The following is a 5,536-nucleotide window of genomic DNA, read 5'->3' on the forward strand; positions in this document are numbered from 1 at the left end:
TTCGGGCCTTATGCCTAGAGTAGAAAAGAATATTTTAAAGGCGGCGAGCTGGCAGAAACGTTAGCACGCCGGTCGAAATGCTTAGCGGTATTTCGTCTGCCGTGATGTTCTGAGTTCGAATTCCGCCGAGGTCGACTTTGCCTTCCATCCTTTCGGGGTCGATAAATTAAGTACCAGTTACGCACTTGGGTCGATGTAATTGACTTAATCCCTTTGTTCGTCCCCTCTATGTTTAGCCCCTTGTGGGTAGTAAAGAAATAAGAAATGTTAGCACTTCGGGCGAAATGCATAGCGGTATTTCGTCTGTCGCTACGTTCTGAGTTCAAATTCCGCCGAGTTCGACTTTGCTTTTCATCCGTTCAGGGTTGATAAATTAAGTACCAGTGAAATTAAGTACCATGTGGTTGGTAAGCAAGCTACTTACCACACAGCCACTCCTGCGCCTGTAAGTTTTACTACCAATTTTTTTTTTTAAACTTGTTTCAGTCACAGGACTTCAGGCCATGCTGGAGCAATGCCGTGAAGAATCTGGTCAAACAAATCCATCCCAGAATTTATTTTTAAAGTCTGATATATATTCTATTGACTTTTTGCCAAACCACTAATTTACAGGGTCATAAACAAACCAACACCCGTTGTCATGTATGGGTGGGGAGAAAACAGACACAAACACACACACACTATATATATATATATATATATATATATAAATACACACGCACACACACACACCCTTCTCTTTTAAAAGAGAAAAAAATGGTTTCAGTCTGTGGCCATGCTGGGGCACCATCTTGAAGAATTTTGCAATTGAAAGAATCAACCCCAGTACTTTTATTCTTTTAAACCCGATACGTATTTTATCGATCTCTTTTGCTGAACTGCCAGCCACAGGAACATAAACACACCAACACTAGTTGTCAAGTGGTGAAGGGAGACAAACACAGACACAAAGACATGCATGTGGTAAGTAGCTTTCCTCCCAACCACATAGTTCTGGGTTCAGTCCCACTGCGTGGCGCCTTGGATTACAGTCTTCTACTATAGCCTCAGCCTGACCAAAGCCTTGTGAGTGGATTTGGTAGACGGAAACTGAAAGAAGCCCGTCGTATATGTGTGTGTGTAGGGGGTATGTTTGTGTGTGTTTATTCCCCACCATCGCTTGACAACCGATGTTAATGTGTTTACGTCCCCATAGCTTAGTGGTTCAGCAACATAGACTGATATAATAAGAACTAGGCTTACAAAGAACAAGTCCTGGGGTCGATTTGTTTGACTAAAGGCGGTGCTTCAGCATAACCACAGTCAAATGACTGAAACAAAAGAATAAAACAGAAAGGATATGATGGGCTTCTTTCAGTTTCCATCTACCAAATCCACTTATTAGGTTTTGGTTGGCTCAAGGCTATAGTAGAGGACACTTGTCCAAGGTGTTACACAGTGGGGTTGAACCTGGAACGATGTGGTTGGGAAACAAACTTCTTACCATACAGCCACACCTGCATCATCATTATCACCATCGTTTAACGTCCGTTTTCCATGCTGGCATGGGTTGGACGGTTTGACTGAGGTCTAGAGAGTCAGCAGCTGCACCAAGCTCCAATCTGATCTGGCAATGTTTCTACACCAGGATGCCCTTCCTAACGCCAACCACTCCGAGAGTCTAGTGGGTGCTTTTTCATGCCACCGGCACAGGAGCCAGTCAGGGGGTACTAGCATTGGCTACGTTCAGATGGTGCTTTTTATGTGCCAGCAGCACAGGAGCCAGTCAGGCAGTTGCCACCAGCACAGGAGCCTGCATCTATATATATATCATTACATAATTGCTTGTTTGTTTTTAGATGTTGAATCAGGAGTAAGGATTAGTGCCCATCTAATCCTTACTTTGCAGTCCCTCTGAGGATGATGAGCTTGATGTCCTTAATGTTCCCTTTAAACCCATTGCAGGTCAACAACTGCAGGAAAGACTTGAGCAAGGAGAAGATACCAGAGGGATGAAGTTGTGGGGAGGAAGGACTTAGTATAATGAATAATGAATAATGACGGGCCAAGGAGGAATGGGTGAATGTTACAAAGGTGATGTGAGGCAGAAAGACGAGTGAGTCAAGGGTATCTGATTGATGGAGATATGAGACCAGCCAGTTCTAAGAAACAAAGGCCATTATGGTAGCAATACGAAAAAGACAGACAAAGACAGGAGATAACACACTTAGGGCCAGAAGCTAGACTGTCTCCCTTATTAGCAGTCCATTAGTCAACTAGTTAATAAATTGGGTCTTTTGTCACAGCCTATGACCTTATCAGTCAAGATGTAACTCTCATTAAGGTGGCGAGCTGGCAGAAACGTTAGCACGTTGGGCGAAATGCTTAGCGGTAATTCGTCTGCCACTAAGTTCTGAGTTCAAATTCCGCCGAGGTCAACTTTGCCTTTCATCCTTTCGGGGGTTGATTAAATAAGTACCAGTTATGCACTGGGGTCAATATAATCAGTTTGTCTGTCCTTGTTTGTCTCCTCTGTGTGTAGTAAAGAAATAAGTGATGATGTAACTCTCATACACCTTAATGCTAACATATACACCTTGTTCTTTTGATGTTGCTTGTGTATAAGTGTTGTAAAGTGGGTTCCTCCCACTGGTGTGATGTGTGACTGCTGTTGTACTGTAGTTGCTATTTTACACTAGTAGCCACAATAGTTATTAGTCATTGGATACCATTGTATCTCTTCATACCAGAATAGCAATACACTAACTTCTGTTTTACTGTTGCCGATAGTTCCACTAGACACCGGCTACAACTGTTAACTCTTCAACTCTTGATGATTAGCTACTGGTCTGCTTATAATGGCTGGTTCCAACCATTTTCAACCAGGAGGGGTATACAGTTTCACTATACAACAATAAGTTTAGGGAAGATGCATCCTTTCATGAAGTTACCAAGTTGTTATTCTTGAGACAATAGAATATGTTTTCAGTCACTTGTAAGTGTGATAAAAGTTTACAGTACCAGGCTTTGCAAAAGTCCTGTTACATTCGGTTTTAGGTCTTTCAAGAGGTTTACATGTGTGATAAAAAGTGTTGTTAAATATACTTAACGTTCTACCAACTAGTTTGTAAATAAAATACCTAACACCTCCATTGATGATATTCCTAATTTATCAAAATAAAAGGAAGAGAGGTTTTTCAAGATAGACAATGTACACCAAAATATCAATGATGGATTTATTTAAATGTTAATTTACATAATGTTAATTTACATAATGTTAATGGTCATACTGTGCTGAAGGATGGTTGTGGCTTTTGAACATCTTTTTGGAGAGAAATCATTCTTAGTTTGTCTGTCTGATTCCATCATAGACTGAAATTTAAACAAAATAATTATTAAAATTTTCTTATACAATTACAATTTCCTCAGTTAACATTTTGTTACTGTATTTCTGTAGATAATGGGGAGTTTAGTATATTAGGTTTCTCATTATCAAAATGGTGTTTGGAACATAAATTAACAGGAAATTTTGACGGAGGGTTTTAATTTAGATCGCTTTAATCCGTTTGTTACCACATTGATTTTGAAACATACTGTTTTTGTTTCAATTAATTTTGAAAATAATGAAGAATTTAGTCATCATTAAGCTCACTTGGAAAGCATGGGATGAAGTGGGGAAAAACAATCTTCAGAAGTTGAGCCTCACAGAAGATCAAGAGACTGCTCTGTGTATGGACTCATATGATTAAACACATTTTAGCTGTGACATCCTTCCAAAATTAGGTGTTTTTCTATAAGGCCTCTGTCCCTCTATGGTTGATGGTTAGCTGGAAGATTTAGAACAGGAAGTTTGCCCCATTGAAGTAGGGGTGGTGGTTTCTGTGTACATATTCAAGGCTGGGGTAAGATTTTTTGCATCCCTTTCATCCTTATTTTTACAGAACGTCCTTTTCATCTCCGCCTTTTTTTTGCTTGAGAAGATTTCTCCAGCTTAGTAAAATCAAAACCATAAAGACATGGACTTTGTTTATGGCCTTATACACAATCTGTCCCTGATGCTCCCATCCTCCCAAAACCTCTCCCACCATGACCACCACTCACTGTATTCCTTTCCTATCTATCTCCAACTCTCTTTCATGAACTTACCTGCACACGATGACTCTATCAAATCTCTTTCCCACAATATACCCCACTAACACTCCCTTCCCCCTACTTGTGTCCACTCACTACATTTCCTCCCATCCATCACCCACTCACCTTTCACAATCAACCACTCGGCCAATCCCTTCCCTAGTCCACTTCACTATATAAACTCCCTGTGACTTTGGTGTATGTCCCCCCATCACATCTTTACCATCTTATCTCTCTCCTCTCCTCTTCTCTCTCTAACTGGGACAGTTATGTATCTCCTCTACTGCAAGGCACTTATTTTTGACTCTCTATCATACTCTAGCTTCTCATCACCTGGCACAAAGCCCCCTCCCTCAATACTATTCTCCACTCAGTTGAGGGGGTCTTGTCTGGCAAGTAACTTGGCCACCTCACTGCTGCTGGTGCCACTTAAAAAGGACCCAGTCATCATCATCATCCAGTGTTTTAAATCGGGGTTTTGTCCCTGTTAACGGGGCTAGCCAGATCTACCTCAATGCCATAGCAACTGAGGCAGGCAGGTGCAGCCCACCCCAACCGTCGAGCTGTCTGGTGCCAATTCTACCTTGCTATCATGAGGTTTTTTTGGGAGCTGGATTTTCTATGGGGAGCATGCCCTTGCTTACCCCCAACCTCAGTTTCTAGACACTAGTCGTCCCAAGACCAAGGCCTCTGCTACAGTTTTTAAGAAATGTGGTGGAAAACTAGCTCAGGAAAGCAGGGATGCTACTCCCTGAGACCTCTTTTGGAGCCCCTTACTTAAAAAGGACCTAGTACACACTGTAAAATGTTTGGCAGTAGGAGATGTATACAGCTGAGGTACAAGAGATAGAGAGCCAGGAACAAAGCCAGAGATACAAAGGAGTTGAAATAGTGACAGCTGAACAGAGAAAATGGGAGATTGATGCTGTTGAAAAAAATGAAGAGTGTTCAGCAAAAGAAAAAAAGGGGGGGGGGAGTGATGAAAAGGGCATTCAGTAAAAATAAGGATGAAAGGGATGCAAAAAATCTTAACCCAGCCTTGAATATGTACACAGATGTACAGATGTATAGTCAACCATAGAGCGACAGAGGCCTTATAGAAAGACATCTAATTTTGGAAGGATGTCACAGCTAAAATGTGTTTAATAAGAGTCCATACACAACGAAGTCATAATTATTATTATTATTAAGGCAACAAGTTCATCATCATCATCGTTTAACGTCCGCTTTCCATGCTAGCATGGGTTGGACGATTTGACTGAGGACTGGTGAAACCGGATGGCAACACCAGGCTCCAGTCTGATTTGGCAGAGTTTCTACAGCTGGATGCCCTTCCTAACGCCAACCACTCAGAGAGTGTAGTGGGTGCTTTTACGTGTCACCCGCACGAAAACGGCCACGCTCGAAATGGTGTCTTTTATGTGCC

The 5,536-nt window shown here is 41.6% G+C and overlaps 1 protein-coding gene across 1 annotated transcript in view; it reads right to left on the reverse strand.

The window, feature by feature from the left end:
- Positions 1-3,201: 3,201 nt before the first annotated feature.
- The window catches only part of LOC106868450 (general transcription factor 3C polypeptide 6-like), a 12,458-nt gene continuing 10,123 nt past the window's right edge, over positions 3,202-5,536 (reverse strand). The window contains exon 5 of the mRNA XM_052966158.1: positions 3,202-3,351. The gene's annotated coding sequence lies outside the window, so the exon portion shown is untranslated. The remainder of the gene's footprint in view (positions 3,352-5,536) is intronic.

The sequence above is a fragment of the Octopus bimaculoides genome, chromosome 3 (genome assembly GCF_001194135.2).
Source record: "Octopus bimaculoides isolate UCB-OBI-ISO-001 chromosome 3, ASM119413v2, whole genome shotgun sequence".
Classification (NCBI taxonomy): Eukaryota; Metazoa; Mollusca; class Cephalopoda; order Octopoda; family Octopodidae; genus Octopus; species Octopus bimaculoides.